Raw genomic sequence first — 14,365 nt, 5'->3', positions numbered from 1 at the left:
TTGGGGGGGGGGGGGTTGGGTCACACCTGGCAATGTACAGGGGCTGCTCCTGGCTCTGTACTCAGGAATTACTCCTGGCGGTGCTCAGGGGATCATATGGGATGCTGGGAATCGAACTCAGGTTGGCCGTGTGCAAGGCAAATGCCCTACCCGCTGTACTATCACTCCAGCCCCCACAGGTTTGACCCTCATAGAGTCCCCTGAGCCTGCCAGGAGTGATCCCTGAACTCTGTCAGTTGTGACCCAAAAACAAATGAGAAAGCAGAACAAAATAGCGGTAAGCGGAGAGAGAGCTGACGTGGAAAGTCAGCAGTGTTTTGCAAAGGCAGCCCTGAGACTCAGTAGTGGACTCCCCCACAGAGCCCCTACCGCCTCCGAAGACTTTATTAGTGCTGCACACCACTTAGATGGGGTTCATGATGAGACACCCAGAGAAGAGGGCCGGGTAGACAGGACCCTGAACATGCGGAGTGTGACTGTGGGTCACAGCCTAGTTGCAGACTGGCCCGAAGCCCGAACTCCCAGCACTTAGACAATCACTCACCTTGAGCTTCTGGAATGTCCTAGCCACTGTGCTGTCACTTGTTTGTTTATTTTATTCATTCACTCATCCGACCTAAAGAACATTTGAGGAGACATAGGGAGAAGAGAGAGGAAGCCAAATAGCGTTTTGGCGTTTTTCCCCTAAATCAAATGCTTTATGTAGGATGCAAAATATGTTGTCATAAGATAAAAATATGGCTGTAAGGGACTGGGGATATAATACAGAGGTTACGATGCTTGTCTTGCATGCAACTGGCCCTGACTCCATCCCTGGCACCAGATATGAGCACTACCTTGAGCACTACCAGGAGTGATCTCTGAGCACAAAGCCAGGAGTAAGCACTGAGTACCACTGGGTGTGGCCCACAACCCAAAACAAAGATAAGAGGGGAGAGATAATATAGGGAAGAAGGTGCTGGCTTTGCATGGAGCTGACCCCACTTTGATAAGGCCTCTGAACACTGTCAGGGGACACTCCTGAACCCAGAGCCAGGAACAGCCCCTGAGTTCCATCAGGTAGCCCCAACATCCCCCCTGCTAAGAAAACAAAATGTTGACGTGGACACAACTATAATTGTGCTCAGTTTGTGGTCATGCAATGTATAATTTACTCTGATCAAGTAAACGATGGCAGAATAATCCAAAGAAGTCCCCTGACGTTTTGTTTTCACTCAGCCCTATACCAGCTAGGTATTGGGAGTACAAAGACAAGTAGGGCAAAGATCCAGGTATATGAGAGTGATACCAGGTGGATGGGACGTCCTTCGGAGAAACTGGCAGAAGCCACCGCCCTTCCCAAAGTCATTGCCACTTGATTGGTCCTGAGCAGGAATTAGTCACCCACGTGGAGAGGCATTCAAGGCAGGAGCACCAGGGTGTGGCAAATCCCAGAACCGTGAGCCTGTGACTTGGTGACCCAGCTATTCTACTTCTTTGGGTATCTAACCCAGGCAAAAAAAATGTGTACAAGTGCAGGGGGAGAAATGTAAAGACGTTTGCACGTAATATTGTTGACAATAAGGGGAAACTGGAAAACCCATGTCTATTAAGGGGGCAAAGGTCAAATAACCTAAAGCTCAGTCATGCTCTGGATTCTTCTACAATGACTCAAGAGCACAATGGACAGAGATGTGTTCTTAAATGTGCGCTTCCAAGAGGCTGCCAGGCGAGAGGCAAGGACAAAGCCCTTTGAGAGCCTCCAAAAGGAATGTGTAGCCTGTGAAACTGTGGGTCACGTCTTCAGGCAGAGGTTGACCTTGGTAAAGAAGCTGCTTTAACAATTGAAAGTTTAGGGGGGGCTGGAGCAATAGTACAGCGGGGAGGGCATTTACCTTGCACGATGGCCAAGGCAGGTTCGATTCCCAGCATCCCATATGGTCCCCTGAGCACCGCCAGGAGCAATTCTTGAGTGCATGAACCAGGAGTAACCCCCTGTGCAATGCTGGGTGTGACCCAAAAAGCAAAAAAAAAAGAAAGAAAGTTTAGGGGCTGGAGCGATAGTACAGCAGTAGGCCATTTGCCTTGCACTCAGCCAACCCGGTTCAATTCCCAGCGTCCCATATGGTCCCCTGAGCACCACCAGGAGTGATTCCTGAGTGCAAAGCCAGGAGTAGTTCCTGAGTATCACCAGGTCTGACCCAAAAAGAAAAAAAACATTGAAAGTTTTGGGCCGGGGAGAGAGTTCAGCGCACTGAGTACATGCCTGGCATGCAGGAGGCCTGAGTGGCCCCCCTAAGCACAGTCAGGGGTGCACTAAACAATAACAACAACAAAAATTGTTCATTTGGGGCCACACCTGGTGGTGCTCAGGGCTTATTCCTAACTCTGCACTCCGGGATCACTCCTGGTAGACTCAGGGGGATCATTTAGGGATTGAACCCGGGTCTGCCACGTTTAAGTGCCCTATTTGCTGTGCTCTCACTCTGCCCTCTCGCCAAAATCATTTTAATTTTTACTTATTTTAGATTTTGGCTTCTGGGTCATACCCAGCTGTGTTCAGGGCTTACTCCTGGAAGACTCGGGGAACTGTATGAGGTGCCAGGGACCAACTAGGGTCAGCGATGTGCAAGACAAGCGCACCTTCCTTGATGTACCATCTCTGTGACACCCCTCCAAAATAATATTTTTTGTTTGTTTGGTTGGTTTTTGGACCACAGCTTGATGGTTCTCAGGGTGGTTGTTCCTGGCTCTGCACTCAGCAATCATTTCTGATGGCTCAGTGGACCATATGGGTTGCCAGGGATTGAACTTGGGTCAGCAGCGAGTAAGATGAACAACCCCCGTTCCCCCCCCACACACACACACACATACACACTGTACTATCACTCTGGCCCCATAAGGTATAATTCTCTAAGCATTTGCTATTTCTATCTTTTTTATTTTTTGAAGTGCTGGTAATTAAACCCAGACCCTCATATGTAAAAGGCAAGCACTCTGGCATTGAGCTGCATTCTGGCCCTCAAAAAAAAATTTTTTTTTTTTACTTTTTGGGTCACACCCAGTAATGCTCAGGAATTACTCCTGGCTGTGCTTGGGGGACCATATGAAATGCTGGGGATTGAACTCAGGTCAGCCACGTGCAAGGCAAATGCCCTACCCACTGTACTATCACTCCAGTCCTCAAAAAAAAAAAAAAAAACATTTATTAAAGAGAACGTTTACCATGAGAATATATATATATATTTGTAAATTGGGTAGTAAAATCCACTCTTTGGGGGCCGTAGTGATAGCACAGCGGGTAGGGTGTTTGCCTTGCATGCGGCTAACCCAGGTTCGAGTCTCAGCATCCTACATGGTCCCCCAAGCACTGCCAGGAGTAATTCCTAAGTGCAAAGCAGGAGTAACCCCAGCGCAACGCCAGGTTTGTGTGACCCAAAAAGAAAGAAAAAAAAAAAAAAGAAAAAAATACACTCTTTGAAAAGAGTCCAAGCCAGGGAGATTGCTAGGCGGGAGGTGTGGGGGTGAGGGTCAGGGTGGGGTGAGGTAGGGGTACCAGGCAGGAAAGGTCCTCTGCCACCTCTGGACCTTGCCCTGGCATTCCTGAAGGGCAGCTGAGTAAAGTATTCTGATTCAACAGCTCTGTTTTTAAGATCTCCAGCAACCCCAGGTGGAAAAACTGGTCTGAGATATTGAGCAGGGCTAACCCCAGTGGGGGAGGCTGCTTCTGGGTTAGAAGGCAGGAAGAGCAGATGGATGACATAGAATGGAAATGCAGGGCTGGCTTCAGAGCTGCCTGGCAGGGACGAGTCTCTGAAGAGATCCGGGACCCCAGGAAGAGGTCCACTCAGGAAGCTGGCCCGGGTTCCCGGAGACCCTCCCCTAAAGGCTAAGGAGTCATTCTGGCTGGAGGAAAAGGGGGTTTGAGCGGAGAGACGGTTTCTTCAGCCCACTCTACCCCCATGCCTTCCTCCACACTGGGGCCTTGGTCCATCCTGCAGATGAAGCACCCGGGAAGGACCTGCTTTCTGGGGATCACCCCCAAAAATCTCAGAAAGGTTCAAGTACGTGCTTACACCCGGCGATACACAGGGGTTACTCCTGGCTCTGCACTCAGGAATTACTCCTGGCGCTGCTGGGGGGCGGGGGGGGACACCATATGGGATTCTGGGAATCGAACCCTGTTCGGCCGCATGCAAGGCAAACGCCCTATCCGCTGGACTATAGCTCCAGCCCTGAGACCAGTGTTTTAAAGGAGAGGAAAGCATGTAAAAGCCAAGGCGCCAGGAATAAGTAAGAGGGGCGTCTAACTGTGGTGAGGGTGGGGCGAGAGGAGGCCTTCCTGGGTTTAGGAGCGCTTAGCTCTCTCCTCCAGCCCGGCAATGGCAAAGCTGAACTGGGTGAGGATGGAGCTATCCTGGGAGCCACTAAGGTATGCAAAGGCCTAGGATGGGAACTTGAGGGAGAGAAGAGGAGAGCATGGAGGGCCTGGCACCAAGGGTGAGAGATCCAGGATGAGGTGGGCTGCGCCCAGACTGTAAACCGGTAAACTGTAGGCTTTGCTGCTCTGGAGGGGAGCCTATGTACAGAAAAGAGCTCTGCATTTCCCTGGATTGCTTGTGAGCAATGAATTAGAGCAGTTGGCAAATGAGGGCCAAGATGGCCCACAGCTAAGAATGATCCTTCCTTCCTTCCTTCCTTCCTTCCTTCCTTCCTTCCTTCCCTTCCCTTCCTCCCTTTCATCCTTCCTTCCTTCCTTCCTTCCTTCCTTCCTTCCTTCCCTCCCTCCGTCTCTCCCTCTCTCCCTCCTTCCCTCCCTCCCTCCCTCCTTCCCTCCTTCCTTCCTTCCTTCCTTCCTTCCTTTCTTTCTTTCCTCCTTCCTTCCTCTCTCTTTCCTTCCTTTCTTTATCTCTTTCCTTCCTTTCTCTCTTTCTCTCTCTTTCCTTCCTTTCTTCTTTCTTTTTTGTTCTTTTGGAGTTTAGTGTTTTGGTTTTTGGGTGACACCCAGCGATGCTCAGAGTTTACTTCTGACTCTGCACACACAGAGATCACTCCTGGTGGAGCTCAGGGGACCATAAGGGGTACCAGGGATCAAACCCGAGTCAGTTGCATACAAGCAAGCTCTCTACCCACTGTTAAATGACTCAGGCCCAAGAATGGTTTTTCTACCTCTTTAAAGGGGGGCAGGGGTGGGGTGAGGAAATCAAGAGAACATTTTGGGATAATACGTGTTGCAAGGACTTAGCATGTCAATGTGTACTTAAAGTTTGGCACAGGGCTCTTGCTTTGCGATGCTCTGCATCTGCGTGTGCACTTCGGGCCAGACAGAATTGGGGAGTAATTGCGGTCGAGACTGTAGGGCCTGTGAAGTCTGAAATCCTTACTTTCAGGTTATTTTGATACATCCAATGCTGACCCTAGTCTTAGAGAGACAGGTAGCAGGCAGGACTCTGAAGAGGCTGCAGAGGTCCTTCACACATGGGACCACGGGAGCTGGTTTTCCGGGCAGTGGCTCTGGAAGTGAAGCAAAGTTTGAGCGGAAGATTCACTAGAACTTGCCGATGGGTTAAATGTGAGCAGGGATTCCGGAAAGATAGTGCAGAAGGTAAGATTCTTGGATTGCACGCTGTGATCCCCTGAGCACTCCCAGGAATGGTCCCTGAGTACTGCCAGGTGTGTCCTCCAGCCCCAAAAATGTGAATGGGGAAATGGAGAGAAAGACATTTCAAAATGACCCCCCCCCCGCCCGCCCTGAAAGCGGATTCTGGAACAGTGAGTAGATTAGTGGGGCATTTGGCAGAACTGCAATAGTGTTTGTGGCAAAGATAAGAGTGTTATTAGGCTAATTTCCTCATCCCAATAATTGCATGGTGGTTATGTAGTCTGCCTCCTTGGGGAATGTGGGGGAAAGTCTATGGGAATTCTCTGTAGTCCTTTTTTTGCCATTATTTGTCAGTTTGAAACTATTTCAAAATAGCTGAAACATAAAAAAGAAGGTCAGAGTCATAATACAGTAGCTAGGGCGTTTGATTACACACCACTGAACTGGGCTCAATCCCTGGCACCCCATATGGTGCACGAGCACCACCAGGAGTGATCTCTAAGGGCAGAGCCAGGAATAAGCCCTGATCACTGCTGGGTGTGACCCAAAACCACCCCCAAAAAAGGGGTGGGGGGAGGGGCACCAGAAAAATAGTACAATGGGGACAATGGAAAAGATAAAGTTCAATCTTCAGCACCCCATATGGTCTCCTGAACCCTGTCAGGAGTGATTCCTGAGCGCAGAGCCAGGAGTCAAGCCCTGAGCACTGCTAGATGTGGCAGGCAGGCAGGCAGGCAGGCAGGCAGGCAGGCAGGCAGGAAGGAAGGAAGGAAGGAAGGAAGGAAGGGAAAGAAGGAAGGAGGGAAGGAAGGGAAGGAAGGGAAGGAAAGGAAGAAATGAAGGGAAGAAAGGAAGGGAAGAAGGAAGGAAGGAGGGGGGGAGGGAGGGAGGGAGGGAGGAAGGAAGGAAGGAAGGAAGGAAGGAAGGAAGGAAGGAAGGAAGAGAAAGAACATAAAGATTCCCAAGTGTTTAGCTTGAGTGCTGAGTGCCAGGTGGAAATACCAATTACTGAGATGGGAAGGAGAATGCAAGTGGCAGTAGACAGGGAGATAGAGGTTCACTTTTGCACATGTTAGGTTCAAGATGCTGAGGAGAGGTCCTTGTGGATGTGTTTAGAAAGAGAAGCCAGACCTTGTTCCAGGCATCCCTGGGGACACAGGCTTATCCTGGGGGTGGAATGCTGTGGTAAGGTGCTAAGGTCGGGGTGGGGGGGTGGCGGGGCATGCAAGTGAATGGACCTGATGGGTGGAACACGGGTTTTGCTCAGCACTTTGTCCCCTGGATCTAGCAACAACCCTGCGCTGTCAGACCTTGCTTCTCCATCTATAACGGGGAAGCGAACTCAGTGAGGAAGTGGGAATGTGCCACAGTCTGATGTCTCGGCTGGGGATCAGTTGTCCCTGCAGCATCGTGCGGCACCCACAGCAGAGACTGAATATAGGATTAGCTTCCAAGTGCTGTCCAAACAAGTTATCCCAAACGGGGTGGCTTGAAACTACAGAAACTGAGGCTGGAGAGATTGCATAAAAGGCTAGTGTTTGTGCTTAGTTGCACATGGCGTGGGGTCCACTCTCAGCATGGAAAGGTCCCTTGAGCGGGTCGGAATGCTAGTACAGTGGGTAGGGGGTGTCTTGCACCAGATATGATCCCTGGCATCTCATATGGTCCCCCCAAGCAACGACAGGAGTAATTCCTGAATGCAGAGTCAGAAGTAACCCCTGAGAATAGCTGAGTGTGGCCAAAACAAAAAAGACAAGAAAAGTTCTCCTGAGCATAACCAGGAGTGACCCTGAGTCACAAACCAGTAGCAGGACTTGAGTACCACTGGGTATGGCCCCAGCCCCAAAAAACAAAACAAGAAAGAAGAGAGGCCAGAGCAATAGTACAGTGGATAGGATATTTGTCTTGCACGTGGCCAACCCAGGTTCGAGCCTTGGCATCCCATATGGTTTCCCTGAGCACGGCCCCGAGTGCAAAGTCAGGAATAACCCCTGAGCACTGCTAGTGTGGAAGAAAAGAAAGAAAGAAAGAAAGAAAGAAAGAAAGAAAGAAAGAAAGAAGGAGAGAGAAAGAAAGAAAGAAAGAAAGAAAGAAAGAAAGAAAGAAAGAAAGGAAGAAAGAAAGGAAGAAAGAAAGGAAGGAAGAGAGAGAGACAAAGGGGGCTGGAGCAATAGCACAGTGGGTAGGGCGTTTGCCTTCGACGCGGCCAACCCGGGTTCGATTCCCAGCATCCCATATGGTCCCCTGAGCACCACCAGGGGTGATTCCTGAGTGCAGAGCCAGGAGTAACCCCTGTGCATCGCCGGGTGTGACCCAAAAAGCAAAAAAAAAAAAAAAAAAAAAAACAAGAAAAGAGAAAGAAAGAAAGAAAGAAAGAAAGAACAGAATAAGAAAAAACGATGGGGGGGAGAGCCACCAAAGCACAGAATGCCTTTTTATCCAGCTTCAAGAAGACAGAAATCCAAAATCAGAGACTGGGAAAATTGCTCAGGAGGCAGAGCATGTGCTTTACACGTGTGAGGCTCTGAGTTGCTCTCTGGTCCGGCCCAAACCCAACAAGCTCTGCCAGGGGCGGCCCTGGTAGCCTCTCGGCACTTCGAGAGATGGCACCAGAGAACCGGAGAAATATGGTCCAAGAGTTAAGGACAATCCTGTATTGATCCTCAGCACTACGTAAGATCCCACAGCCAGGAGTGACCCTTGAGCACAGAGCCATGAGAGAGAGAGAGAGAGAGAGAGAGAGAGAGAGAGCCCAAATACACCAAAATATCTACAGTCCAGCCTCCCTCCCAGGATTCCCTGGCTCCCAGCTTAGTTTGTGTCTATCTCGCTCTGGTCCCTCACTATGTCTTCACAGTCTCTCTTCTATGGGTTTGCCTCAGAATTGCTCTCTGCCTCTGTTTCACTCTTTCTTTTCTTTTCTGGGGGCCATGCTTGAAAGTACTGAGGGACCACTCCCAGTTCTGTGCTCAGGGATCACTCCTGCTGGAGTCAGGATCAAAGCCAGGCCTCATGAGCACAGATCACATGCTCAAACCCACTGAGCTATTGCCCAGAGCCCCTCTACTTCACACTTATAAAGAAACTTGCTACTGATTTAGAATCTAGTAGGTAATCCAGCACACTGTCCTCATTTTATTTTATTTATTTTTGTTTTTTGGGTCACACCCAGCGATGCACAGGTGTTACTCCTGGCTTGGCACTCAGGAATTACTCCAGGTGGTGCTCAGGGGACTATATGGGATGCTGGAAGTCAAACCCGGGTCAGCCGCGTGCAAGGCAAACGCCCTACCCACTGTACTATCACTCCAGCCCCTCTCCTCATTTTAATACCCTTCACTCCATCTACAAAAGCCCTTTTTCTAAATGAGGTATCGTCATGAATTCCGGGCAATAGCATGTGGGTTTTGTTTTGTTTTGTTTGTGTTTGGGGACCCTTGAGCCAGGATTAAAACCTGGAGTTCCTGCATGAAAAGCACATGCTCCAGCCCTTTGAACCATCCCCCTGACCCTGCATGTGACTATATAGCTTTGGGACCCCCTTTCAACCGACCACCCCCAGAGACTAGAGGAGGTCATTACTGAGAGAGCTAGTTCAAGGCTGCTCCTTGAAATTCAACGCTATTTCACAAAAATAAACTTTGCAGAACGAAGCAGCCCGCCTTAATGCTGTCAAATGAATGTGGCTGGCTTGACCTTCTGGGCTGCCTGTCATGATGATAGAACTCATATTCTGGACCTTCCAGCACAGAGATAGTCCAATCAAAGGGGGTTACATGAGCAAGGTATCTGTGAAGTTGCCCACTTCGAGTCTGGAGTTGACACAGGGAAGCTATATGGAGATTTATAGCACCCAAGCTACAGGCTTCATCACTGAGAACCTCAGCTGACTCCCTCTACAGGGAGAAACTCAACCGGCATTTGGTCACAGGCAGCTGTAGTGACAGTGTCATCGGAAGGATGGGAACCAGAGCAAGGCAGGGAAGAATGTGGGAAGAGGGGACGTAAAGGGATATAAATGCAGCCCTCCCGGTCTCGCGAGCATATGACTCATCCGTGTAGACACTGGCCTGGCTCTCACAGAGTGATGCCTTTTTATTGCCACCACTTGTGGGTTCTTCTGTTCTGGGAAGAGCGCGGCTCTGGCGTCAGAAGCGTGAGTGGCAAGCAGGTTCTGGGCTCCAGGCTCTGCTCTCGGATTCTCTGCTTTTTCCTTGACGGTTGCTGGACTGATGAGAACAGCAAAGGGCTTCTTTATCATTGTCCTGAAATTAGATCGGTCAATGCCATAGCGCCAGGAGGTTATATAACAACTTCTATTTGTAGAACACTTTGCAGTTTGCCGAGTGAGCGCTCTCACAGAGATGATTTCAGCACGCTCGTCATTGCTGGGGAAAGCTGGCGGCCTGGAGAAGTTTCCTGGCTCCCTGGTCATATGGGATTTCAGGACCAGAGGCTACTTCAGTGTGTGGCTGGTGCCTCATTCCCCAGGGCAAAGATAGAAGATAGGTTGGGTTTTTAATTATAACTAACTTTTCGGTATTGACACAGCTGTTTGACCATTTCCAGGCTACCCAAAATTATATATTTTTTGTTTGTTTGTTTGGGAGCTACGCCTGGCAATACTCAGGGCTTACTCCTGGCTCCATGCTCAGGGATCATTCCTGAAATTGTTCCAGAACCATCTAGGGTGCCAGGGATCAAACCTGGGTCATCCAAATACAAGGCAAGCATCTTACTCACCGTAATATCCCTACAGACCCCCCACCCTGACACCCGGATTGCAATTTTGAAAAGAAACGCTTGTTTCCTGAGGTTGGGAGGTGGGATGTCGAGCTTCGTTTGGCATTAGAAAAAAAATTATTCCTATTTGGGTACTGAAGTATGTATCAGAGATGCCAAGTGGTAGGATTCTGTGTTTTGTCTGTTTCTAGTCCTTTTGGAGGCAGTTCAGCTTCAGATCCTTGCAAGCACTGCAGAATCTGTGAGGCTGACATTTGCGAATCACTGGCTAGAGTAACTGTGAGTGGGACGCTGCGTGCATTGCTCATGTGGGTTGTGGACACTTTTGCAGACTCAGCAGAGCTTTTGGGCCCTTGGATGGTCTGCTCAGACTCAGCTGTGTATCAGCCTACACCAGGAAAAGGATGTGCACTGGGTCAAACATTCCACACAGAAGTCAAAGCAGAAGCAAAGCTTGATTTCTGCTGCTTTACTAGCAAGTCACAGGATCACAGATATTCCCCCCTCCCCCATATTAGACTGAATGCCATAACAAGGTTTGCTTGTACAGATGCATGAGTACCCAATCATCATGGCTATGAACTGCAAAAGGATCTGGGCATCAAAAATTTGGTGGGTTGGAGGGGCTGGAGTGATAGCACAGCGGGTAGGGCATTTGCCTTGCACGCGGTTGACCCGGGTTCGATTCCCAGCATCCCATATGGTCCCCTGAGCACCGCCAGGAGTAATTCCTGAGCGCAGAGCCAGGAGTAACCCCTTGCATAGCCAGGTATGACCCAAAAAGCAAAGAAAAAAATTTGGTGGGTTGGAGCAATAGTATAGCAGGTAGGGCACTTGCCTTGCACACGGCCCACCCAGGTTCAATCTCTCGCGTCCCTTATGATTCCATGAGCACCACCAGGAGTAATTCATTAGTGCAAAGCCAGGAGCAACCCCTGCGCATTGTGGGGTATGTACCAAAAAAAAATTAGCGGGGAGGCAGAGGGGAGTTTGAATCACATCCAGCGGTGCTCAGGAGTTACTCCTGGCTCTGTGCTCAGGGGACCATATGGGGTGCTGGGGTTTGTACAAGGGTCATGGCTGCCACTGCTGCATGCAAGGCTAGTACTTCACCTCCTGAACTGTCACTGCAGTGCCAGAGCACGCCTTTAAAAATCTAATGGAGATCAAGAGAGACAGAGCAGTGGGCAGGGCACTTACCTTACACACAGCAGACCCAGGTTCAATCCCCACACCCCAGATGGTCTCCTGAGCACCACCAGGAATATTCCCTGAGCACAGAACCAGAAATTAGCTCGGAACATAACTTGGTGTGGCCAAAAACTAAAACTGGGAGGGATCTTAGAGACAATTTGGCTGTTCCCCCTCATTTTGTGATGAAAAATTATTATGAAAAAGTGAAATGATGAGGGACCAGAGTGATAGTACAGAGGGTAAGACACCTGCCTTGCACATGGCTGACCCTGGTTCAATCCCTGAAATCCCATATGGTCCCTGGAGCACAATCAGGAGTTATTCCAGAGCGCAGAGCCAGAAGTAAACTCTGAGCATTGCCAGGTTTGCCCCTAAAAACAAACAAAAAAAGAAAGTAAGGAAGGGAGGGAGGGAGGGAGGAAGAAATGAAGGAAGGAAGGAAGGAAGAGAGAGAGAAAGAAGAAAAAAGTGAAATGATGAACCCAAGATCCCTAAGTCCTAGTCCAATGCTCTATACACTCTGCTCTACTGTTGGTTCCACAAAATACTTAACCTAGGGAGCAGAGAGGGAGCTCAGAGGGCTGCAGGACATGTTTTATATGCCTGAGACTTGGGTTTGCTCCCCAGCACTGCATGGTCCCTTGAGCACTACCAGGAATACTGAGTTGGAAGTAGCCCGTGGGCACCGCTGGGTGTGGCCCCAAAACAAAAACGCAGAACAAGAAAAACAATCCACATATTGTTTTGCAGGTCAAATAAACTGGCATATTTCGGGTCATGCTCATGGTCTGTCCAGCTGCCAGTATGAACACGGGACCCTGATTTGCTATCAGCAGCAGCTTTTGAATGAATTGCCATGTATTGCCTTAGGTGAAAGCAGAATCACAGACACAGAACCAAAACATCTCTACAAAGGCCTGCCTGCCTGCCTGCCTGCCTGCCTTCCTTCCTTCCTTCCTTCCTTCCTTCCTTCCTTTTCTTCCCTCCCTCTAGTCTCCTCCCCCCTTTCCCTCTCCATCTCTCCTCATCCCCTCTTTTCCTCTCCCTCCTTCCCTCCCTCCCTCCCATCCTCCCGTCTCCCCCTTTTTCCCTGTCTTTCTCTCCCTTCCTTTCTTCCTTCCTCCCATCCTTTCTTCCTTCCTTTCTTTCTTTACTCACATTCAGCTGTGCTCAGGACTTAGTTCTGGCTCTTTGTCCAGGGATCACTCCTGCTGGTACTTGGGGGATCATATGTGGTACCAGGTCAACCATGTGCAAGGTAAGTGCCTTCCCTGCTATATTATGTCTCTGACCCCTACCAGGGTTGTCTTTCCATGGTACCAAACTGGAAAGATACTTTCCCTGTCACCTTGTTGTCAGATTAGTAGCCTCAAAAAGTATGTATTGATGGGGCTGGAGAGATAGCACAGCGGGTAGGGCGTTTGCCTTGCATGCGGCCAACCCGGGTTTGATTCCCAGCATCCCATATGGTCCCCTGAGCACCACCAGGAGTAACTCCTGAGTGCAGAGCCAGGAGTAAACCCTGTGCATCGCTGGGTGTGACCCAAAAAGCAAAAAAAAAAAAAAGTATATATTGAGCGTCAAAGAAATAGGGCATTTTTGTTACACAGATCCAACCTGGGTTCAATCCCCAACATTGGGCATAGGCCTTATAGCAACACCAGACGTGATCCCTGATCATAGAGCCATGAGCAAGCCCTGAGCACTTCTCAGGGTAGCCCCAAACCAATACTTGTATTGAAAACCATGACCCACCAAAGGAGAGAGAGAGAAAGAGGGAATGTGCCTGCCACAGAGGCGGGGGGGGGGGGGAGGAGGGGGGATTAGGTGGGTGTTGAGGGAGAGATACTGGGAACATTGGTGGTAGAGAATGGGTATTGGTGGAGAGATGGGTACTCGAACATTGTATGACTGAAATGTAATCACGAAAATTTGTAAGTCTATAACTGTATCTCATGGTGATTTGTTAAAATAAAATTTAAAAGGAAGGAAAAAAAAGATGCCCAGAAGAAAAAGTATAAAATGCTTTCTTCCACCCTGCCTTGAATGGTTCATGTCACGGGAATGAAAGACATCAGGTCCTCAGGCAGTTAGTTTTATTGTTTTTTTTTCTTTTTGGGTCACACCCGGCGATGCACAGGGGTTACTCCTGGCTCTGCATTCAGGACTTACTCCTGGCGGTGCTCAGGGGACCATATGGGATGCTGGGAATTGAACCCGGGTCGGCCGTGTGCAAGGCAAATGCCCTACCCACTGTGCTATCTCTCCAGCCCCATGTTTTGTGGTTAAAAAAAAACAGGCGAGCAAAAGCAAAGTGCAGGGGAAAGCTGCCTGAAGCAGTGTGAATGCAGCATTTCATGGGGCACGAGAGGGTGGCTGGCTTGCCACAGCTCACGTGTGTGTGTGTGTGTGTGTGTGTGTGTGTGTGTGCAAACATGTGTACATGCCCGCTCACGCACCTATGAATGTGTGTGTGGAGAGTGTTTAACTCACAGAAGAAACTCCCGGATTCCAAAATTGGATTCTGGGCAAACCTGTCATGTTAGGACCTTTCCTCTCTCATAAACCTGTCAGGGCTCACTCTTGCTTCCTCTCCACTTCCTCATCCCTCTCCACCTGACCCCAACCTCTTTCCTTCAATCTCTCACAATTTAACCTCAGTGTCACCCTAAATCACTTTGACTTCCTTGGCATTGTGTCTCTTTACTTAACCTCTAGGAGCTGAGTTAAAGCAGTCCTTCCCTGCCCATCCTACCTGAATTCAAAGCTTTCTTGCCACGCTTATCACCCTCTATTGCAGATGTAGGGCTCTCTGGCTTTAAAAGTCACACTCCAGGGGACAAAGAG

This window comes from Sorex fumeus, unplaced genomic scaffold (genome assembly GCF_029834395.1).
Source record: "Sorex fumeus unplaced genomic scaffold, SorFum_2.1 ptg000007l, whole genome shotgun sequence".
Lineage (NCBI taxonomy): Eukaryota > Metazoa > Chordata > Mammalia > Eulipotyphla > Soricidae > Sorex > Sorex fumeus.
The sequence above is the reverse complement of the archived record's forward strand: the minus strand, read 5'-3'. Positions refer to the sequence as shown.